At 37.6% G+C, this 25,556-nt stretch overlaps 2 long non-coding RNA genes across 4 annotated transcripts in view; one reads left to right on the forward strand and one right to left on the reverse strand.

The window, feature by feature from the left end:
• The window catches only part of LOC141505271 (uncharacterized), a 274,924-nt gene that overhangs the window by 210,921 nt on the left and 38,447 nt on the right, over nt 1-25,556 (reverse strand). The gene's annotated exons all lie outside the window — the stretch shown is intronic.
• The window catches only part of LOC141505273 (uncharacterized), a 53,094-nt gene that overhangs the window by 783 nt on the left and 26,755 nt on the right, over nt 1-25,556 (forward strand). The window lies entirely within an intron of this gene.

The raw sequence follows: 25,556 nt of genomic DNA on the forward strand, positions 1-25,556 counted from the left end.
AAATATTAGTTCATTAAATTATAGGTGCCCCCAAAAGTTTTGCTGAATGAATCTGGATCTCAAGCATTGCTTGGTTTAAAGAATATAAGAGAGCTTAAAAATTTATGTTGAGTTCTTTGCTTTAAATGGCTCAAAATAATTCAATCAATCCCATAGAACTATGAATTACTCAAAGTCTAATAATTGCTGGTCTTTATTTAGCATTTTATGGTTTATGAAATCTTTTCCATAACTTTTTCCATTCTCTCTACAACCACCCTATGAAGTAGATAGTACAAATATTATTATTCCCATTTTACAGCTAAGGAAATCAAGGTTTCTATAGATTATATGACTTGCCCAAGGGCATGGAGCTAGGAAGTGGCAGTCAGGAGTCATACCAGGGACCTCCAACTCCAATTCCCTCGTCTCTGGATCACAAATATTGTTTGATTAATTAGTTTAACAGATGCTTGCTAACTGGTAACTCAATCCTGTGATCCTCTTTTTTTCTTTCCCATTCCCAGGGAAACCTCAGGCTTGTTCTTTCTCCTCACTCTTCCTCCCTGATCTCCCTTTGCCCAGGCTGGGCCAACTGGTCTTTCAAAATTCTCCCTGAGGGGATCCTCCAATTTAACTGAGCTTCTCGGAAAAGAGGACTAACTGGTATCTGAACTCCCAACTTTCCCATTCTATGAGCTCACAAGAAAGGCAGACAATTGATTCACAGCTCTGTTAGGGCTGTGGGGCCCTGTGTAAAATGGTGGTTACAGAACCTGTTTGGTGAGTAGATTGGAGAAGCAGCTTCAGTTCACAGTCCCCTGAGGCTGAAGGGAGCTGCCTAGCTTCCAATAGAATATTTGCTCAGGTCCACTTTTCACCTAAAGATTTTAGTAAAGTAAGGTTCACTGCTCCTCATTTCCAAAACCAAAACTTTTCAGGAAATCAAGATTCCAACCAGTTTATTCATCTCACAGACATGTATTGGGTGTCAATTATGAAAACCTATCCCTGAGTTAAGCAGGCATAGAGAGATAGCACAAACATTTTCGCATGGATCCCAAACTCGAGAAGTTAACAATTTATTAGAAAAAACTAAGAAAAATTAAAACAATAATACAAGTGGTAGCACATGTTGTACAATAAAGGCTACAAAAGGTAGTAGCACATAATGAAAAGAGCAGTGTGGCACAGTGTTAACTGCATTCCTTACATACCTGGATCTTTTTCATCACTAGTCATTTAACCTCTCTGAGCTTCATTTTCCTTATGTAAAATGAAGGTGTTAGAGGGAGATAGCTGAATAAATTATGGCACACGAATATAATGCTATATCACTTCAAGTAAGAACAATGAACATGAACAATTCAGAGAAGCATAGGAAGAATTATATGAACCTATACAAAAGGAAGAACCAGGAAAGCAATACACACAATGACTATAGATATAAATAAACAAAAATGGGGGAAAGGAAACTTATTATATATGAGAACCCCAGAGAAAAGTTAAGAAAACATGATTCCCTCTTCTCAATGGGGATGAATAAGTTGGTAAGTTTTGATGAGTTTGCTTTGTTTTCTTCTTTCCTTTGTTATAAGAGTTAGACTGCAAGGTAGGAGAAGTAAGAGGGAGATATGACTGTAATACAAAATAAAAGTTATCAATAAAAATAATTTTTATAAAAATATATAAAATTTTTATAAAAGAAAATAAAGGAGTTGGACAAGATTCCTTTTCAGCTTTTAGTCCTATTATCAGAATTTATAATGGGCTGAGGCGGGGAATGCAAGGTCAAGAACTTGAGCTGGTTGTTGAATTATGATGGAATAAAGGGACAGCACTGAATTTGCAAACAGGGAGAATGATGTGAGCAAATGGTGAAAAAGTAGAAGGCTGGTTTGGAAAGAGCAAGTAAGACTGATGAATGCTAGTTCTTGCCCCTGTGGTTCCTATATAGATAACATGGTAGACATGGGAATCCTTCCCAACTCTAAACCCCTTCTTTTCTCTCCTCTCCAAAGTCCCCCTTATTCAATCCAAGAAAAATATCAAGTGAGACCATCACCTGACTTAGCCCAGGGTTTTGAGAAATCCTCCTTCTAAAACACACTTGTTATAATTGGACTGAAATTAGAGTTCCTTAGAACCAACTGCCATAATGATAACATTTCAGCACAAGAGCATTCCTCACAATGAAGCCTCTGTCAGAAGGAATCCATAATCACCAGATCTCAGCACTCAGCAAACAACTACTTGGTTCTCTTCTCTAGAGGTCATAGGCTATACTTAATAGTCAAGGGTCTTACTTACAAAGTTGTGGTTTCCAATTTTTCTAGTCTTCATTCACTCATATAAACTACTTTTCATGACTGGGACCTCAGTATACCCATCTTCAAAATGGGAAAAATTGTCTCCAAGAATTTGTAACTTTTATGTGAATGTTCCGCAATACCTCATTTTTAATATATATATATATATATATATATATATATAATATTAATACAGAAGCCTCAAAACCTGGGATATGTTCTATATTTCACTTTTAGGCAAAGACAAGTTAATATTAGAGATTTTTTTAATACTCAGAGTAATAAATTTAGAACTAGAAGGGACCTTATAGGACATCTAGTCCAACCCCCTTATTATACAGATGAAGAATAGAAATCCAGTTAAGTGATATGTTCAAGGTCACACAAGAAATAACATAACTAGGATATGAACTCAGGTATTCTGGTAGCAGATCAGTTTCAGCTATCATTCAGCCCTTTTCATATACCTTCTACATCTAGTCATTCATTAATTCATCCACTCATTCAACAAACATTTATTAAGTATTTGAATGTGTTCAGAGTTTTGGCTAGGGGCTTGGAAAACTAAAAATTGTAATAAGACACACTTCCTCCTCTTATGTAGCTCCCAGTCCAAAAGGGATATAAAAAAAATCACAAAAGAATTAAGGAACTGCTAAATAATATTTTATGGAAAGTTCAAGGGGAAAGATCATTCATGAATGAGAGAATCAAGGAAGGACTTGTGGAAGAAGTTTGAACTGGGTTTTAAAGGATGAATAGGAATTCAACAGTGAAGGGAAAGGTAGGCTGGGGTGGGGGAAGGAAGTGGAGTACATTTCAAGTATAACAGTGTCAACAAAAGCAAAGAATCAAGAAAACACAAAACAAATGCCTGATATATTGGGGGGGAGGGGCATAATCATGAAAGAAAATTAGGCTAGAAAGTTAATCTGGCCCCAGATTATGGAAGGCTCTGATTTCCAGGAAAGGAATTTAAACTTTATTCAATAAGAAAAAGGAAGCTACTAAAGATATATAGTCTTGTACAATCATAATTTATATTCATATTAATGTCCTTAGAAGTACTACAAAATCCTAAATCATCACCAAATAATCTGTTAGGATTGAGTGTGCTTTGCTTACTTAAGCAGGAAAACAAGCCACTGTATTTTAGGTAAACTTAAGTAATTTCTAGTAGGGCCCAGACATACCCAAATGAATCTAGGTCCTCAAATGCTCCAGTGTTGTTATGGTCTTATTACCATTTAACCTCAGTCAACCAGAAAATCCTTTTTCCCTTAATATTGTTATTATTTGTAATTCCAAAGGAGGTCAAACCAATAAATTAATTTGTGTGAAGGCAACTTTTTTTAATCTTTTTTTCCAATTACATGTAAAAGCATTTTTAACATTCTTTTTTTAAATTTTGAGTTCCAAATTCTTTCCCTCCCTCCCTCCCTCCCTCCCTCCCTCTTTTCTCCCCTCCCTGAAACAGCAAAAAATTGTATATATTATACAAGGGCAGTCATGCAAAACATATTTCCATATTAGTCAAGTTGTGTGAAAAAACATAGACAAAAACAAAATAAAAAAATAAAGTTTAAAAAGTCTGCTTTGATATGCATTCATCAGTTCTTTCTATGGCATTTTTCATCATAAATCCTTCAAAATTGCCTCAGATTTTTTTCTATTGCAGAAAATAACTAAGTTATTCACAATTAATCATTAAATAGTATTGCTGCTACTCTATATGATGTTCTTCTGGTTCTGCTCACTTCTTTTGGTTGCTCACTTCACTCTGAAATAGCTCATATAAGTCTTCCCAGGTTTTTCTGAAATCATCTTGCTTATCAATTCTAATAGCACAATAGTATTCCATCACAAGCATATATCACAACTGCTAATTCAGCCATTCTGCAATTGACTGGTATCCCTTCAATTTCCAATATTATTTTAGAGGCAAACAGGTTAATTGACTTGCCCAGGGTCACACAACTAGTAACTGTTGAGACTGGATTTGAACTCAGATCCTCCTGACTTCAGGGCTATTACTCTATCCACTATGCCACTTAGCTACCCCTCAATTTCTATGTGTTGATGGCAATTTATTTTTAAGAATAAACTATAAATTGTACCTAGACTTAAAAGAAGGGGGAAAAAATAAAGCTCTTTCTTCTGCATTACATATTCTTAAGAACTTGAACTCTGTGAATCCTATGAACTGTGAGACAGAAAGCTGAAAACTATGTGTAAAGTGTTCAGTTAAATATATAAAGATATGTCATGTTATCATGGACCTCAAGTCAACAGACATTTATTGAAAACCTACTATGAACAGAAGCACTGTGTGAGGCACTAGAGGAAAATTATGTATAAGGCAGAAGAAGGGGGCAAGAGGAGGAGGAGAGGAGGAGGAAGAGGAGGAAGAAGATAGAAATGAAGAAGAGGATAAATAGAAAGAAGAAGGAGGAGGAGGAGAAGGAGAAAGGGAGAGGGAAAGGGAGAGAGAAGAAGAAGAAGAAGAAGAAGAAGAAGAAGAAGAAGAAGAAGAAGAAGGAGAAGAAACATTTGTTAAAGAGGTTAAAATTTGAAAATTGCTTTACAACAGTTATTTCATTTAAGGCCCACAACAATACTATGAGGAGGGTATTGTATTATTATTCCCAATTTATGGATGAAGAAACTAAGGTTCAGTCCCATAATCACACAACTATCAAGTATCAGAGGTAGAACACTTACTGTGTGAATAAGACAAGACTACTGCCTTCATAGGATTCATAGTCTAGCAGGGAGATAAGATACAAACAATTCTCCATCAAGACTTCAGAAAAGGTGTAAGCACATCACTGTGGATCTTCCATCCACTGATGCAGACTCAGGAAAAGGTCTTCCTCTTTTGCTAGTGATGAGACACGGCAACTATAATTTACTGTAACACAGATAGGAACTTTGGAGAAGGGGAAAATAGTGTTTTGTTCTGCTCTTCTATGGATCCACCAAAGAGATTGAATGATGTGGGAGTAGAAGTCAAAAAGTCTGAGTTCTTTTGATTCTTGTTGTTGGCTTGCAATGAGACTTTATATCCAAAAATCTTCCATGAAGACTTACCATCTAAAATAACTTCTCCTTGGAACTCCTGAAGAACTTACCTGATTTCTTTATTGATAGAACCACCATCCTCTCAGGTTTCCAGACCAGAAAACTTAGATTCTTCTCAGTCCATCAGACCCCAATACCAATCAGTTTCTGAATCCTATTATTTCAATTCCTACAATATCCTTCCAATTTGTTCCTTCCTCTTAACTCTAACAGTCCCTACCCTAGTTTAGGTTTTCATCCCTTCTGAATAGCCTTTTCTCCAGTTCATCTTCCACTCAGCAATCAAAATAATCTTTATAATTCATAACCATGTCACTTCTTACTCAAAAAACTTCTGTAGTTCCCTATAGCCTATAGGATCTAAATACAAACTCATTAGCTAGGCAATTGAGATCCTACCCAAACATACCTACCTTTCCAGTTTTATTTCACTCATGTTCCCAAATGCTCCCTCACGTACTCCATATTCTTTCCAAATCAAACTATTTTTTTATTCTTTGATCTCTTCTATCCTCATTTCTATGCATTTGTCCAGGCTGGATCTCCCTCATTCCACATACCTCCACCTATTGAAATTCCTCTCTCCCTCCCAGGTCCAACTCAGCTGGATGAAGCCATTTTGATCCCATCCACCTGTTGAAAGTGATCTCTTACCTTTTCAAGATTCTTAGTGCATCTTGTCTGATTCCATCACTTGTCTCCATGACGTGCTACCTTCTATTAAATCTGTGACTCAGCTACCTTTCTCATCCTCATTAGATTATAAGCTCCTAGAGAGCAGAAACTGTGTTGTTTCTTATATTTGTAGCCCTTTCAATAGAGGTCCCTGCACATAGTAAGCATGCAATAAATATTTGGTCATTGAATTAGTAAAAGCCACTTATTTGACACTGTTCACATGCTGCCTTGTACCATAGCTATTTGTCCAGGTGTCTTATCTTTCCTATGAAAGACAAAGAGTATATCTCATACTTTGATATACCCCTCTCCCCTGCTCCATCATGTCTCATCTAAGTAGGCCCTCAAATAGTTATCCAGTGAACAAATATCTATCTGAATATACTAGATTCCTACTAAAGAAGTTCAGGGATTTCAAGCAAGCTTGTTGCCACCGCCACATTTCTAAGCCTCCTTCATCTTGCCAACCAGTCATGTACCTCTCAACGCATTCTCCTGAACCTGGCGCCATCCCCCCAGGTTTGCACACCCACACAGACCTGCAACCTCAACTGGTTCCAGAAGCCAGCTTGAAAGCCTGTTCACTCCTCTAGGCAAGATCCCTTTTCTCAACCCCAACAGCACGTGGGAAACCATTCCAGCACATTTGGCTTTCAATGTATTTTTGGTTTCCAGCAACAAATAAAAATAGTTTCAAGGACATGCGTGTGGGGGGGGCGGGGGGAGGGGAGAAGAGGGAGACCTAGTCCCATAAGGTTCCAGGATAAAAAATAAAAACTGCACATGCACAATTCCCCATCTTTCTCCCATTCTCCCCAAAGGGGCCAGTGCTGATTGGTTAACTTTGCATTCAAACCTGATTTTGGTAACTCATCACTACCTCCCAAACAAGTCATATACTTAATGCTCTAAAGCTAATGATATCAAGAAACCCCTTAGCCTTAAAAGTAGGCAGACAAATGCTAAATAGTTCAAAATGTTCTAATCTGCCCCAAAATGTCTTACTTCCTAAAAACAAGCCTGAAATCTCAACACTAGTGATTTATTTCACTGAATCACAAAGTTTGAGAGCTATTTTAGCTGCCATCTAATCCAACTCATAAACAAAGAAATCCCCACTATACCATACCTAGTGGTCAGCAAGAGTCTCCAAGGAAGAAAAATCTCAAGGCCACACAGGCCAATTTTAAAAGGGGTTCATTTCTTTGGCTTTTGAAAGTTAGTCTCATTCCTGCAACTGAGGAGGAATTCCACCTCAAAAAATGTATATAGCACATTACCTGAATGTCTCTTTTGTTATTATCAAGCTACATTATATCTAACCTGTTCTTATAGATGACAATCCTCCCCCCCCCCCATTTGATTGCAAATTCCTTGAAGGCAGATATTATACTCCTTTTTCAAATTTGTATCTCAGGCATACTATAGATGTTAGCAGGTTATATCATAGTAAATTTTATAAGAAAGCCTTCATGACACTGGTAAGATCAAAAAAGGAAGGGGATTGGTGATAAATTAAATAAATATATGATGAATAAACATATAATGGTACCTACCTCCTAAGGTTGCTATAGGATAAAATGAAATAACATTAGTAAAGTATCTTTGCAAACCTTAAAGCATTATGTAAATGCTAGCTATTTTTATTGTTGTTATTCAGAAGAGAGCAGAAGAAAGTTCAGAAAGACACACCAACAATCAGGGCAGAATTGGAACAACTAAGTTGAATTTAATATATACTTTAAAAAATCCAAGCTGCGTATAATAGATATTCAGAGTATCGTCTGCAATCTTCTTTTTCTGTTCTTTGTATAAGGAAATGATTCATGTTTGTTGATTTTTTTCACGTTCAGAATAATGTTATTAAAAGTTTTGTTGGATTTTTTAAAAGAGAGTTAATGCCAACTTTTTTATGACTACATGAGGGTCCTAAAGGATAAATGTTGATAAGGAAGGATGGTGTTGGGGAATAGAAAGCACAGGTAGAGGGCTGAAGACCTTATTAGTTCTGCAGAAGGTCACCTCCTGTAGGTCTCAAGGAGGGATTCAATTCACTTGTTCTCCATTGCTTCCCAAGGGACAAATATATGTCTAATATCCATTGAGGATAACTGCTGGGGGTAAGGAGGAGGGTGCTCCCTCAAACATGAGAATCCTGAGGAAGAACACACAAATTATTCTAAGTCCTAATCATTCTTCTATAGTTCAACACTATAAAAGGTCAATAGCAGAGTAGGGACCAGAGAGAGAAATAGCTGCCAAAGTCTCCAATCCTCCCCACAATAGAGTCTCAGTCTCTCTCTCTCTCTCTCTCTCTCTCTCTCTCTCTCTCTCTCTCTCTCTCTCTCTCTCCCTCTCCCTCTCCCTCTCCCTCTCCCTCTCCCTCTCCCTCTCTCGCTCTCTCTTGCTCTCCCCAAAATAGGAGAGAAGCTAGAAAGAGAAAATCAAAGGAAAAATTTCCCTATCGCATTCCTCTGAATACAAACCAAGCAAAATAGAGACAGGAAAAAAAAGCTATCCCAAAGGCCACACCTTTCTCTTAGAGACTTTCCCATTCCTACCTCCTGGCTGTGGTGAGTGACAGCTGGTGGACTTCTCCCTATCAATACCCTCTTGCCTCATTTTTTCAGGCAAGTATGCGAAAAGAACCCAGAACTCAGAGCCAAAGGACCTGAATTCTAATTCTAGCTGAGATTAATAGTCACTTGACCTCTCTGGGCCTCAGTTCTCTTTTCAGTAAAATGAGAATACCTGGAATAAGTTAACTCTTAGTTCCTCTCCAATTTTAACATTGTGCCATTATTTTTTTATTTTAATTTTTTTTGCAACCTAGATTAATGAAGGTTAATTTGTATTTCTATGAAACTAAAGAAAGTTGTACCTGTGTCATTCTATACATATACAAAAGGCATTTATTAAACTACCATGTGTAAAACAGTGTGCTTGGTACTGAGAGAAATGCAGAGTAGAGTTAAGAAATTGTTCTTTCTCTCAGGAATTTATAGTCTCTTAAAGGGAAAAGACACCACCTCAAAAGTCTATAATAAACAATATTATAAGTACAATACTAAGATCATTGGCTCTCAGAACTAGAGCTGAAAAGGACCACAGAAACCATCTAGTCTAACTCCATCTTTTTACATCTGAGGAAACTAAGACCCAAGGAGGTTAATTGAATTGCCCAGTGTCACGCAGGGAAGTATTAACAAAGTATTAGACTTTCTCATATCACAGATATCTGATATCCTACCTTTCACCAGTACTGAGAGATGTGCATCCATGTCCATTCATTCATTCATCCAATAAATATTCACTGAGGGTCAACTGTGTGTGAAGTGTAAAGGACAGAAAAAGAAGGTTAGTTCTTTCAAACATTAAATAAACATCTGTAGGGACTGTGTCTTGCATGACTACAAGCCTTACAGAGGACAAGAGTACAGTCCCTCATTTCATAGATAAGAAAATTGAGACTCCATAATAAATATCAACAAACCATCACATAACCTATATCATTGCAGGGTGAGAGTGCAGAAAAGTTAGGAGATTCCATCGTTGGTGACATACATCAGAGACTTCATATGCTAAAATACTTAGGAGAACCATGGAAGCCCAACAAAACCTTGAAACAGTGGGCAAATTAAGCTCTGGTGATACTATTTGGATGAGTATGCCAATCAGTGCAATCAAACTTCTCCTAAGAGTGAAAAAAAGTATTGAGGTGACCAAGAGTTGCAGATTTGACTCTACCGGAAACCACTGTGATGATCAACTTGACATAGAATACAGCTATACATGTGGCACTCCTGTGTTCTGCCCTCCCCCAAAAAGGCAATATTCTCCCCCAACAAATCAAAAATGTCCCACTTCCTGGAAATGCTTTAGCACAGAACATTGTCTCTGCACCAATGCAGACAACCCCAAGTGGGTAGGAAATGGACTGAAGACATTAATGTTTTCATTATGCTCCAATTCTATATCATAAATAAAATTAGAAATAGGGTTTATGGGGTAGCTAGGTGATGCCGTAGATAGAGTGCCAGCCCTGGAGTCAGGAGTACCTGAGTTCAAATCCAGCCTCAGACACTTCATAATTACCTAGCTGTGTGGCCTTGGGCAAGCCATTTAACCCCATTGCCTTGCAAAAACCTAAAAAAAAAAAAAAATAGAGTTTATGAGTTTTATTCCATTTTTGTCAGTAATGTCCTTAGCTCTAAGTCCACAACAACTTATTGCTGATCATATGTAAGGAATGACTTCATTCTTGAGCCTACATTAGAAAAAGTAAGAGATGAAATTGAAAAAATACTAAAATCTAGAAATAAAAAAGGTGAAGACCCAATGTCATTGAAAATCCTCACTTAAAACAAACTCTAAAATTTACACATGATGATGATAGTGAAGATGATAATGATAGTGGTGATATCTTCATGCTTACAAAGTACTTCATATATGTTATCTTATTAATATTCACAACAACCCCATGTTGGAAGAAATATAAATCTTATTCTACCCATTTTACAGATAAATATTATAAATATCAGAGAAGTAAATTTACTTGCCTATATTAAAGGCCTGAGGCAGGGTAGGGGGTGGAAGAGAGAATGGATTCAAAACTGACACTGATTCCCAAGTCAGAGGATTCTTCTACCACATGCTCTTTTCACTATGACAAAAGAAATTTTCCCAAAGACACTTGCCCAGCTAGTCATTAGCTGTAGTAAGCCTAGAGCTCGGAGTAGAGACCAGGGCTCTTTCCACCCCATTATGTGAAAGGTACTTCCCCACCCTGCTCCCTTCCTAAGGCCTCCAAAATAGATTTGTTTCCCTGTTTAAATTTCCCTCACCTCAGTTCCATAAATATTCTGTAGGAGCCCAATCCAAATACAAGACTGGTCCTTCAGGAGCAAAGCAAAAAGCCCTGGAGATAGCCACCAGACACCTATTTCTGGCTGCATCTTGGTCTAACCAAAAAAAGTAACATTTAGCTATTCCCCTAATGGGGAGCCCACAGTTCAGGCAACTGTTGCCTAACCCCAGTCCAGTCTTCAATGGCACCATTGTTTGCATTTGGAACTCAGCTTCAGAAGTCTGGCTCCTGGACATGCAGGAGGGTCAAGAGCAAACTGGAGACTCCGGCCACTAGGTCTGGGTGACTGATGGGGGTGGGAACCAGGCAATAGGGAACTGAATTGATACAAATGTCTCCCAGGAATGACACATCGAAGGCAGAGAAGAACATCCTGAGAGTGGAACCTCGGGGAGGTACACAAACAACACAACTCATATACACAATAAAACCTACTCAAAGGAAATGTCCTCTGCTTTTTCTCTTCAGAGGATGACATATTTCCCACCAAAGCAGACCACAGAGGTCTACAGCAGTAGAGGAATCTGCCTGCTCAGTTTAAAATGAAATCATCTCTTCATAAGATCATAGGCTTTAGAGCTGGAAGGACCAGAGAGAGCACCTAGTCCCACCCTCTCATTTCAGAGATATATGTAAAACCTCACTCTACCTCCCACCAGCACTGAGAGAAAATCTGGGAGATTCAAGCCCAATCATTTATTCATCCAACAAATATACACTTATTTGTGAAGTGTGATGATTAGATAAAGAAGGATACTTCTTTCATTCATAAAAGTAAATGTATCTGAAGTGACCATGACATTCAAGACTCTTGGCTGGGAACTGTGGAGAACTTGAAGATCAATAAGCCTTGTAGAAGTAGGCTCACAGTCCACAATTAATAAATAAGCAAAGAAACATCATGGAAAATGGAAAGACTAAGTTCTAATCCTACCTGGCCATTTACTCTCTGACTTTGGACAAGTGAACTTACTTATCTGGTCTTCCATTTCCTTGTCTGTAAAATGACAATTGGACCATATGACCTCTGAAGTATCTTGTTGCTCTAAATCTTTGATTCTATTGAAAGGAAGTAATTAAAAACACATTCCCACAAAATAATGATAATCACTTTTTAAAAATTGGTCAACCTTGGGGGCGGCTAGGTGGTGTAGTGGATAAAGTACCGACCTTGGAGTCTCAGGAGCACCTGGGTTCAAATCCAATCTCAGATACTTAATAATTACCTAGCTGTGTGGCCTTGGGCAAGCCACTTAACCCCATTTGCCTTTCAAAAACCTAAAAAAAAAAAATTGGTCAACCTCAACTTCCCTAATAATCAAAAGGATACAAGTTCAAACAAATTTGAGAGACAATCTCATGTCCATCAAATTATCATTCCCCCCCAAAAAAAGGAATTAAAAAACATAAAAACAGTGCTAATAGAGTTGTAGAGAAACAGGTTCACTCATTCCTGGGTATATTAACAACTTGTAGAACCTTTTTGGAAAGCAATCTGGAAGCATGGAGTAAAAGTTACAAAAAAGAATTCTTCTACCTTTTGGTTTAATGATTCCATTATCAAAAACAAACAAAAGCTATCTATTCAAAGACCTCTAAGCAACCCACAATAATTGAACAACTGTTATGTAAATTGTGATATATTTAATATAATTGCATACTACAATAATATTCAGACCAACAAGAAGGATGAATCTGAAAAGACCTTTATGAAATAATACAAAGTAAAAAAAAGCAAAAGCAGAAGAATGGATAACATATTGCCTGGGCCCATAGAAGAGGAAAATTGAATGACAATGAAGTGACAAAGAATTGTGACAAAGAATTGTGACAAAGACTTAGAGTGACTAAAAGTTTATGACACTTTAATGCATTAGAATGAATTAATTTGAAGGTGAATAGCTACTGTTTGGTTGGACTAATGTTTTTCAATAATGTTTAAGACATTTAATAAACAGAAAAATAGATCCTGCCTGCTAGACACCTACACTCTAATCAAGGGAGATAGGATGAATATCTCAAGGGAAATGGTAGAATGTTATTAGTACAGAAACAGAAATGTATTTGGGAAACTGGAGAGATTTATTTCTTTCTATGGAAAGAATGCTCTATGAAAATCATCCTTTGATGAATATCTGCAACATAGAAATGACCCAAAGGTTGCAACAAAGCTGTGGACACAAGTCCCATGACAGATCCCCTGTCCATCATCCAAAGACTAGTCTGGCTAAACCTGGAGAAGCATATAAGCAGGTCACACATGATGTGAAGTTTTTGACCATGCCAATTCATAAAGACCCACCATTAAATGGTAGAATCTACTCACAATGGCAAAATCATGGTCCTTGGAGTATTGAAGCTGAAGTAGGAAGATTGCAGAGGGGAGTATGGGTGAAGAGAACAGGAGGATACAACAATGGGACTTGCAGCAGACAGGGGAGAGGATAGGGAGAATGTGGAGAAACAGAAAGAAGGGATGAACATCAATATAGAATCTGTATAAGCAGATATGAAAAAAATTCGAGTACTGGAAAGGCTCCTTGCCTTTTAGTTCAAACAAAAGAGGGAAATTTTCAGGACTTATGGGTGAGAATATGATTTACAAAATTATTTTGATTGATAATGGATACAAAATGAATGACCCATCATTCGACAGTATTGACAGTGACCAGAGTGCTGGGCCCTTAAGCTAAGAAGACATGAGTTCAAATTCTGCCTCCAGTCCTCTGAGCCTTAATTTTCTCATTTATAAAATTAGACCCTGTAGAATCTACCTCAAAGGACTGTTGAGGCTCAAATGAGATGAAACGGACTTTGTAAATCTTAAAGTGATATTTGAATGTTATTATTAGCCCCTAAATCTAGTTCATATGCTGCCTATAAACTATCATTTCCCATTATTCAGGTTCCTGAGTCATATTTTCCTTATTGAAAACTCAAGCACATCTCTTGATATTTTAAATGAACATTGAAAAAGCTGAAGAGGTAGACAGAAGGATCAGGGTGCTTGGCTGGCTCCCACCAAGTTAAACTACCAAATATCTTTAGAGCAATTCTTCCTGGAAATGACCTGAAATAGTCACCCCATGTTCACTGAATCAGAGTACCCATTTTTTGTCTGAACTGGAACTAACTCTGCAGCTTTTACCAGTGCAATGAACCAGACTAAAAGAGTTGAAAGTCCACTGGTTCTCTGGGGCCAAGGGAAAATTCTTGCCAGTCCCTCAACACAAATAGCCCCTGGAAGAACACTGGAGTCCAAACTTCACTAAAAAGATCTCCAGTCCAAAATATGCCTTCTATTATCCAGAGAGGAAAGAGACCAGGGTTTTCTTGAACATAAAACATGCCATAAATAGGCACATAAAGCCTAGCAGTAGTCTTATCAAGATAATTTTGTAAACAGTGTCAATGTGAAGTTCATAACAATTCTCAATGGTACCAGTACTCAATATATTGCTTCATGTGAGCTCTATGGTATTGTGATTGGATCTCCAGGAGAATATACACCAACCCCCCCCAATCTAGCACCCAGAGTTTCTAAGGGGACTGATCTTTTAAGCTCCAGAAAATTGGTGTTGCCTGAAAGTGAACCCAAATTTCAACCCATTTCCAATGAATTTTAAAATAACTCTATCTCTTTTCCATGGTCCTATTTTCAGGAGGGAAAGTAGTTTTTCAGGAAAATATTTCCAGGCTTTCCAGCAGTTACTCTTGCAGTTAGCTTGATGGTTTATAAAAAACAGTTAAGTATCCCTCCTCCTCAAGACCATGACACAAGCCACCTTACCTATTACAGGACAAAGTCAGACACATTTTTAACGATTTTCAATGAGTATTTCTGAAGTTCAAATGGTATGAGCATCCATTCATTCATTCATTCACTGAGCATGGATTAGGCACCTATTACATACCAAGCACTATGATAGGTACTGCAGCATTTGCCATAATAAATATTATAACATTTGTTGCAATTTGTCAGATTTGTTATCAGAGAAATAAATATAAAATATAAGTAGTGAATACAAAGTAATATGGAGGGGAGGGCATCAACAACCGGAAGATCAAAAGAAAACCTCATATAGGAGATGATGCTAAAGCTGAGTTTAAAACACAGTAGTGGGAAAAGTGAAATTCCATTTAATTCATTTCAATCTAACTCAGGATGTTTTTGTTTGTTGTTGCTATTGTTCTTAGACCATACAGAAAGACTGTTTAATTAGTAAGTGGACTATACAGAAGATGACTCCAATAGGAAAGCATGACCTCTCAACATTCTGTAGCAACAGGAAAGAATCAACCAATCAATCAAGGCATTTGTTCAGTACTTATCACTTGCTGCCTAAGTGCTATCTGCCTGATCCTTACAAAGTGCCCATGTAAGAGAATTCAAGTGTCAGTGTTATCATGGGGGTCTGACCCATGCACTGAGCACCTGGGAAGACATATCTTCACATAGTGAGGCTAAGGAGTATGCTTCCAGGAAAATCATGATGATGGATAAGGAAAAAGGTCTTGAAGAGTCTATGGAGCATGCAAAGATATTCTGTAACTATCAGTTAACCACAGTAATGAAGAGAAGCATCTTTACTTTGACTGTGGAGACATTCAAAAAGACCCATCAATATTAGCCATTTTAACATTTGCCTCATTTGCCTTTGGGGAATGTAGTGACTCTTTCACTTGTATCATATAGTGAGAGACCATGTGTAAAAGGAAAAGTCTAAAGACCTTCTATTCTGAGGTCATATGGATAAAACAACCTGGTCCTTGGCTGCTGTGTTTGTCCTTTTCCATTCTAGAAGAGATCAGAACCTCTATGACCTTGTAAGTCTGAAAGATCCAGAAAGATCCCACTCTAAGCAGTAAAGGTCTTGAGATGCAGCCTTTGGATGTGAACTTTGTGGGGTCATTACTATTTGGGAACTGAGCTAAATTAAAGGTTTTCACCTTTCAGAGACCTAGATGATACAGGAGATATGTGCCCAAGGAATTAGAGAAAATGTCTCCACTCTGTTCTTGCTATATCTATGAAATATATAGTAAAAAATAATTTATGTGAATTAGTTAAATAGAACCAAGTCCTGGTCACTGATCCCCCCAAAATTAAGAACAAAGTTTGTAGGGACTCAAACTGCTACCTCTCAGAGTACCCAAAAACCATGAGAGGGAGATAGAATAGGCTGGTTCTTTAAGAGTAAGTCAGAACATTCTCATTGAAACTGTATTCAGGTAGCAAGAAGGGGAAATGGGATGAAAGAAGTGCTACATTTGACCCAGAGTCTTGCCAAAATTAAAGGGTAAGATCAAGAATAGCTCCTGGTCCCAAAGATATGAAAACATTAAAAGAAAACAAAGTGCAGTAATAGTTATGGATTTGCTGATCTCTTCAAGATGTATATTTCCTCTTCCAGCACAGAGTATAACTTATATCCACCATTTCATCTTATATGATTCTTTTTTCATATCCATGTTCATGTCCTATAAATTTCATGTTCTATATTCATAGGATTTTACTATAGTGATGAATTTTCTAGTGTTGAATAAGGCTGGACCTTGGAATAAAAGCTTGCCCTCACTCATTATCCTTATAAGACTTTTTTTATCCAATGTGAATTTGTAATGACAAATGGACCAGGCATTGTGCCAGTGTTGTAACTGAAGTTACAAAGATAAAAACAGAACAATGTCTCACTTCAAGGAGCTTACATTCTGTTTGGGAGAGAAATAATCAGAGGATCATGTAACTAAGTTATCTCTGTGGTTGAATATAACAAGAAATCTTGAGGGATATTAATATAGTTTAGTAAATCTACATTGAAAAAGAATCTATAGGGCAGCTAGGTGGTGCAGTGGATAAAGCACTGGCCTTGGAGTCAGGAGTACCTGGGTTCAAATCTAGCCTCAGACATTTAATAATTACCTAGCTGTGTGGCCTTGGGCAAGCCACTTAACCCCATTGCCTTGCAAAAAAAAAAAAAAACCTAAAAAAAAAAAAAAAGAAAAAGAATCTGTAAAACTATACTTAGATCAACCAAGTCAGATGCTTTATTATAATTCACAAATAACAAACCAATAAATTCAGCTGAATCTTTCAGTTCAGACAGTTGTGAGACTAAGGAGATGCAGTTTGCTGGAAAAAAATCAACTGGTCAAAGTCCATGTGTTTCCTTTCTCACATTTTCAACAAAGAACTAACTATGTGCAGAGAACATGTCCAGGAAAATTTCCTAAGGATAAGAAAGTAGGCTTATTGGGAAATAATTGTTGATGCCTTCTTGTCCATTCTTTCTGCATCCACTTTCTGTGACTTTTTTCCATTCTCTAATTATCTTCTTTCCATTGAAGTGTCTTGAAAGCCATTCTGTGAATACCTATGACTTCATGTTATCTTCAGCACAGATATTTTCTGTGTATATTGGGCAGGTTGCAGCTACTCTTCCTGATCTCATCTTCTTAATTGCCATTTCCACTTCTTCAAATGTGGTAATTCCACTGTTACCAGTGATGTTTCTAGAACATAATAGAAATTCTGGCAAATCTGTACCATTGTGTATCTATTTGTTGTATTCTTTCCAGTTTCATCTACAAATGTTCTGGGGAATATACAATTTAATTTAATCTCAGGTCAAGATTTCTGCAGACACTTGCCAAATGGGAAATTCCCATAGAAACTATATACTCTCTTGCAAAATATTACAGAGAAAGATTATAGAAGATTAAAAGCATTATCTCCTGAAATCATAGCAAAAAGCATGGGGCAGAGGGAGCAAAATGAACCTTCAGCACAATTAGGGAGCAAATTAAACCTGCAACATGCCACTGTATGAAGTAAAGATTTATTTCAATTCAGCAAGCAGCAAACATTTATTTGGTGCCTACTATATGAAACTAGGGGCAACTAGGTAGCATAGTGGATAGACTGTGTTAGTACTAGACAAGAAAATCTGAATTCAAATCTAACCTGAGACATTTACTAGACATTTACTAACCCTGGGCAAGTTACTCAATCCCTGCTTGCCAAGAAGAAGGAAGAAGAAAGGAGAAAGAAGGAAGAAGATGAAGAGGAAGAGGAAGACAAAGAAGAAGACTCACTGCCTTGTTGTGGCAGAGAAGCTTGTATTGATCAAAGAAACTATGAGCTATGCTATGCAGGGTTATCTAAGATGGACAAATCACAAAAATGAGTAATCCACTAGAGAAAGAAATGGTAAACTATTCTACTATTTTTGCCAAGAGAAAATGACAAATATAGTCCATGAGGTCACAAAGAGTCAACTGACCAATAACAACAATATGTAAGGCAATGTGCTTATTAAGAATATAAATATTAATAAATTACATTATTTACCTTCATATTTCCTATATCTGTGCCTTTGCACAGACTACCTTACATCATTGGAATGTTCTCTCTCATCATTCCTGATTCCTCAAATCCCTATCTCCTTCAAGTTCAGTTCAAGTATCATTTCATATATGAGTCCTGCCTGATACCTAAAGTCAGCTGTGCCCCCCTAAAATCCCTATGTATTTCTTTTGCCCATAGTCTACATTCTCTTATACATAAACATGCTGTATCTTCCAAGTATACTGTAAGTTCCATTTTGGCAGGAATTGTATCATTTTCACACTTGCATCCCTAATGCCTGGCAAATAGTAGAGACACATTAAGAAAAAGATTGATGATGGATTGATTGAAAGGGAGTACATGCTCCTCACAAATAAGTTCAAGTGTGTGAAGTGTTTTAGAGAGATAGAGACAAAGTCTTCTAAGAAAAACTGATAAAAAAGAAAAAGAATGCTTTCACAAGGGAGAATCAGACAAGTCTTCTTGGAAAACATATAACCTAAACTAGGTCTCGAAGGCAAAGAAGGATTTCAATAAACAGGGTATTCTAGCTATGGAAGGCATTCTGTGAAAATTTACTGGTCATCAGAGAGGATAGGATAGGATGAAATAGTACAGTTTTACTAGAACTTGAATATGTGAAGGGGAGTCATGTAAAATGAGGCTTAAAAGGCAAGGTGAAGTCAAATTAGGCAAGACTTTAAGTAAATAAGCATATGGTAAGTGCTAGATTGCTTTTATTTAATCCTATAGCCGATAGAGAGCCACTAACTTGTTTTTTAGAAGGAGAAATAGCTAATCAGACCTGCAAATTAGGAGGACTATGTTGGTAGTTTAAACAGGACAAATTGAAGAGAAGGGAAACTGGTACCACAGAGATCAAATTGGAGATCAAATATTCCAAGAACAAGATAGTGAGGACCTATCTAAGGATGGTAGATGTGTGAGAAGGAAGAAGCAGAAGAATTTGGCAAGTGAATAGATGTGAGATTAATATCAAGTAAAGGAAAAAGTCAAAGGTGAGGCAATTTTCTTGTCCAAATGACTGTTATTATCAACAGAAATAAGAAAGTTAGAAAGAAGGGCAAATTTAGAGCTAATATCATAACTAGGGTAATATGAATTGAACATTGTCCCAGGACACCAAAAATTAGAAGATGCTGAACAGCACTCAGGCTCCAACATAAAGAAATAAATGAGGTCAGCATCTATTTAGCAAGAATAGTTAGCTAAAATAAGAAGCTATCAGACACTTTCTCCTGGTGCATCCAGATAAGTTCCTCCAAAATCCAATCTAACCCTGTCTTCTTCCCTCCCCAAGAAATTGCCTCTCCAGGAGTGGCCTCATGGTATTTCAGAGTACCTGACTTTAGGAGTCTATGTCCTATCTCTGTACTTCCCTGAACATAGTCTTGTGACCAAAGTCTTCCCAAAGTCTTTCCTCAACACTATAATTGATGCTACCTTAAAACACTGAGTTGAGGACACCTTTCAAATTCTTGCCCTAAGTAACAGAATTTATAATTATGACTCCATTGAGAGGGGAAGATGAGGAGTTTCATTTTGAGTATGTTGAATTAAAGCCCCAATGGAACAAACATGTACCCCCAAAAAATCATTTTAAAAGGTTCATTTCACCAATCTGAAACATTACTAGCTACCTACTGGAAAATATATTGTGTATATTATTTATAGAATAGGTTTTCCTTGAGTTCAGAGTTCTTTTTATCTTGTATCCTCAGCACTTAGCACAATGTTTAGCTCATAATAAGCCCTTAATAAATGATTATTGATTGATAAATTGATTTCTATCTTATTTTTCAAACACATAAATTTTGTCAATGAAACAAAAAGTCAATGTATAGGCTACAGGGGTATTAAAAAGGAGACCTAGCTCTAAAAATACTTGTCAGTATCTACATGCCAAGCATAAGAAACTTCTTACCATCCTTCTATTCTCAATCCAAACAGGGATTCATTTGCCTGAAATTACAAAAGCTAGATCAGAAACTTCACTGGTCCTGAGTGCCAATATATAGGTGAGGTAAGCATGGCCCCGCTTGGCAGGCTCTAGGGCTTAAATAGAGGAGGAAGAAAGAAAGGAGAAAGAGGATCGGAAAAATGAGATGGGGAAGGATTAAGAAGAAGAGGAGGGGGAGAAGGAAAAGGCAAGAAAGCTTAGTGAGAAACAAAGAGGCAAAAGAAAAAAGAAGGGGGTAGAGAGAAATAGGAGTGAAAGGGAATAGATAATGGAGGAGGGAGGAAGAAAGGAGGCAGAAATAGGGGGAAGAGGGAAGGACAGGGAATGAAAGGTAGGAAATGAGGAAGAAGAACTTAGGAGAAGAGAGAGAGAGGAGGCAGGAGGAGGAGATCTCTCACCTCTTGGCTCTAGTGACCCAGTTCACTTTAAACAGATTGAAGAAATCAATAGCCAATGCCTTCAGACAATATGGTCTGACTTTAGCACCTCAGTACACTAAGTTGAATATCAGAGACTGGATTTCTTCTTTACTTTCCACTGGTTGAGCCACCAAATCACTGGAGCTCCCACACATAACCTTAAGTTTAGGACAGTTGTAACCAGAGAAAATTTCCTAGGTTATAGAGATCCCAGTTTATGAGTATATATAGAATATAAGGCCTGGAGAAGGAAATGGCAAATCATTCTAGTATCTTTGCCAAGAAAACCCCAAATGGGGTCACAAAGTGTTAGACGCAACTGAAACAACTGAACAACAACCACAGAATATAAGGCAAAAAAAGGAGATAATGTTTCTGCCTTCAGCCTAAAGTATCCTCCTCTTTAAGCACCTAAGTTCTTATGAAATGGTATAATCAGCTGGGGATGTCATTACTACTCAAAGAAGTATATATAAACACTCTCATTTAAAAAGCTACCTCCTTCTAAGGAAAGCAAAGTGTTTTAAATAATTATTTCACCAAGCTACTACTACCCACCCCCCACCTCCAGCTATTATCCTATATCTCTCCATCCTTTCTCAGTCAAATGCTTAGGAAAAGTTGACTATTTTGGTTGGCTCTATTTTCCCTCCCCTTACTCCTTAGCCCTTTACAATCTGTCTTCCAATCTCACCATTCAATTGAAAATAATCTCTCCAAAATTACATCTCTTTATTGTCAAATGTTGGGGTCTTTTCTCCTGATTCTTCTGTTTGTGGCCTTTGACACCATGGACCTCTCTCTTTTCCTGGATACTCTCTTCTCTTTTCCATAATACTACTCTTTTCTAATTCTATTCCTACTTGTCTGATCACTCTTTCTTATTCTCCTTTACTGGTTCATCATCCATGACACTCCCTAACCATGGATGTTGCCCAAGGCTCTGTTCTAGGCTATGCTCCCTTCTCATCTCTCACCATAGTCTCTTGATGCCCTCAATGGTTCCCATGGATTTAATTATCATCTCGAAGCAGATGATTCACAGTTCTACATACCCAGCCTGAGTTCCATTCCCACATGACCAATTGCCTATTGGACACTTCAAACTAGATGACATCTCAAATCCCAAAGCTTAGCATCTTTCCCTCAAAACTGGCCCCTCTTCCAAACTTCTGTTTCTGTCAAACAACTCTTCAGTCTCCTAGGTTGTAAACTCAACTCCTCATTCCCCTTCATTCCATAAATCCAATCTTGCCACTTCTTGCCACATCTAATGTATCAAACTCCATCTCTACTCACACAACCACACCTTTACTGTAAGTCTTCATCACATCTCATCTCAGTTATTGCAATGGCCTTCTCCCTATTCCAGTCCATTTGCCCCCTGGGCTTCTTTAAACACCATGTCATTTCCCTACTCAATCAACTCCAGTGACTCCCTATGGCAGGTAGGATCAAATATAAATGTTTTGTTCAGTTTTTACCTTTCTTTCTAGCCCTTCTCTCCCTCCTACACTCAATAATACAGTCAAAACTGGCCTCTTCTCCATTCCATCCCTTACTCAGGACACTGTTTCCCTTCTCTGTGCTTTTGTAGGGGATAGCCCTCATTCCAGGAAGACATTGCCTTTCATTTTTGTATTGTAGAGTCATTTTCTGCCTTCAAGATGAAGTTTTGGGATCATCTTCTAAATGAAACCTTTCTTGATCCCTACAACTTCTAGTGCCTTTCCTCCCAAACAACCTTGTTGTTGTTGTTCAGTTCTTTCAATCATGTTCACCTCTTTGTGACCCCATTTGAGATTTCTTGGCAATGATATTGGAGTGGTTTGCCATTTTCTAAGGAAACTGAGTTGTGTCTAGCCCAAGAAATTAGATTCAAATTCATGAAGGTATCTTCCTGATTCCCAGTCCAGTGCTCTATACATTGTACCACCTAACTGTACTTAACTCTTTTGTATTTATTTGTATGTGTTCTTTAAATAAACATTCTGTAAATAACAATTTATTGTTTCATTCTTTCTATTTATGATCTAGTGTCTAGCACAGTTCCTGGCTCATAGATGGTATTTAATAAAATGCTATTGGACTGAACAAAATAATAAACTTCCAAATGTAGAGACCTGGGTTATACTTGGAATGAAATTAATTTCCAAGATTTAATCAAGTCCTTAGATAGTCTTTTGATGATACTAAGTCATCCAGATTCAGAGGGAGAAACAAGGTTCTCAATTTTCCTTAGTTCCAAAAAGTATATTGCCAAGTCTAGCATCTAGGCTAGACTAATAGGCTAGCAGAAGTGCCCTCCCCTTGAACCTGAGGAAAGAATGGAAGAGGACATCTCTTAAAGAGAACATTCCACATATATTGAATCTCAACAATCTTCTTGGGCTCTCTGTGAGAGGATCCACCATCAAAGGAATCCGGGAATAGAAAATGCTTTTGTCTTTGGTCTATAAATTAAGGAGTTGTGACTCAGTAAGGAAGAAGAGGTGAACATTTAACGGTTAGTGATTCTAAAAGGCACTGAGAAAAGTGGAAAATCCATCTAAATCCCAGAAAATTTCTTCCAGGATTCTTGCCTTCCAAAGAACTTGTGAGATATTAGATAGATCTCTCTCCCTCTTGGGACTTAGTTCTTCACTTGGGGAACTGGTAACTAGGTGGTACAGTGGATAGGGTATGTGCTTTGAAGTTAGGAAAATCTAAAATTGAACCCTGCCTGGAAATGCTATTTGATTCTGGGCAGGTCTCTGGATTTCTTCATGCCACAAATTCCTCATCTCCTCACTGGGTGGCTGTGAGAATAAAAAGAGTTAACAAATGTCAAGCACTTTGCAGACCTTGAAACACTAAGCAAATGCTAGCTATCATCATTATTATTTTCAACCATCATTGTTATTTGTAAAATGAAGGAGTTCTAGAAAATATCTGAGGTCTTTTGGCTCTGACATTTAGTGATTCTATGATGGGTAGGATTTCAACAGATGATGATAGGGAGGGGAGTGGTCTAATGAGAGAATGGAGAATGAGGAAATTAAGGGATATGTGCAAAGTATGGAGAACAGTTCAATCAAACTAGAAAGTAGATTGAAAGAGTTGATGTTGGAAAAATATGTTAAAGCCAGCTTTCATGGTCTATGCATTAAATGTCTCAAATAAAAATCTAGTACAATGGTCCATACAGGGTCAGTACTCAATCAATGTTTGTTGATGACAGTGCCAGATGCCAGTCTTCCTCTAAGGCAAGTTTCTCTTTTCCATTCAAATAGAGAAAATAGTAACCTAAATTTCACCTGTATGCAAGAGGAAAACCAGTCTGCCTTCATCCTTCTGGCCTTTCACACCTTTGATCTATGAATCCCAAACAGTAATTATCATTCCTGCAAATCTATGTGGGGGTGGTATCATCCTGGGAAACTGAGGTACCCAGAGGCAAATACTGCACTGTCTTGAGAACACACCCCATGCCTTTCTTTGCTCATGCCATTTCCTTCTTTTGGAATTCCTTCTACTTTGCACACAATTTCAAAATAATAACAATAGCTACATTTACATTGAACCTGATGATCTATAAAGCACTTTGCTGTCATTATTTCATTTATGCTTCACAATATTAAGTGTATTATTCTCCCCCTTTTTATAGATGAGGAAACTGAGGCTCAGAGAGATTAATACCACAGATAAAGCTGGAGGTAGATTTTTGAAATCCAGGTTTTTTAAAAAAGCTCTATCAGTGGCTAGATGGTACAGTGGATAGAGCACTGGCCCTGGAATCAGGAGTACCTGAGTTCAAATCCAACTTCAGACACTTAATAATTCCTAGCTGAGACCTTGGGAAAGCCACTTAACCCCATTTGCCTCGCAAAAACCTAAAAAACAAAAAAAAAGTTCTATCTAGAGGGCTGCTAGGTGGCACAGTGAATAAAGCACCAGCCCTGGAGTCAGGAGTACCTGAGTTCAAATCCAGACTCAGACACTTAAAATTACCTAGCTGTGTAGCCTTGGCAAGACACTTAACCTCACTGCCTTAAATAAATAAAAACAATTTTAAAAAGAGCTCTACCTACTAAATCTAATTCAAGTCCTTCACAAGTCCCAGAAATATAAAATACCTTGCCCAAGGACACAGGTAGTAAGGAACAGAGCTGGAATTTGAAGTCATTTCCCATTATGCTACACTGTCTTCTGTCCATCCTTTAAGACCCAGCTCAGACTCCTCCTCCACCATGAAACCTACTCTAATGTTCCCAGTAGAATGGGGAAATTCATTCCTATAAAATCCTTCTCATAGTACTGCATCTCTCTTCTTGCACACATCTCATTCTACCACACTCTTCTCATCCTCCTCACTAGATTGTGGGCTCTCCAAAGACAAGAAACATTGCTTAAAAATCATTTTATCCTTGAAGTAACCTGTATAGTACTTGCTCAGGAAATGTCTGTTAAACTACCTGAAATTCATTTAAACAGCAAGCATTTATAAAATACCGACTATATACCAAGCACCATGCTGGATGCTGGAATACAAAACCAAAAATTAAATAGTCTCTGTCCTTAGGAAATTCACTTTCTATTGAAAGGAAATGACATAAACTAAGTGAATTCAAAATCTACAAAGGAATGCAAAGGAGTTTTCAGGTGGACAGAGGTCATCAACAATTGGTGGAGAAGGGGTATCTGGATAGGACTTGAGTAGGAGATATCATTTGAAGTGAACATCAAAAGAAACTAGGGCTCCTCTGAGGTAAAAATGAGGAGGCAATATATTCCAGACAAGGGAGTCAGTCATCTTAAAGGAGAGAGAAGAAACAGCATGCCCTATACCAGAGTCAACACTTTGTTTGGGATGTAGACTGGATAAAGGAGAATAATGGCCAATTCACCTGGAAAA

This window comes from Macrotis lagotis, chromosome 1 (genome assembly GCF_037893015.1).
Source record: "Macrotis lagotis isolate mMagLag1 chromosome 1, bilby.v1.9.chrom.fasta, whole genome shotgun sequence".
NCBI lineage: Eukaryota > Metazoa > Chordata > Mammalia > Peramelemorphia > Peramelidae > Macrotis > Macrotis lagotis.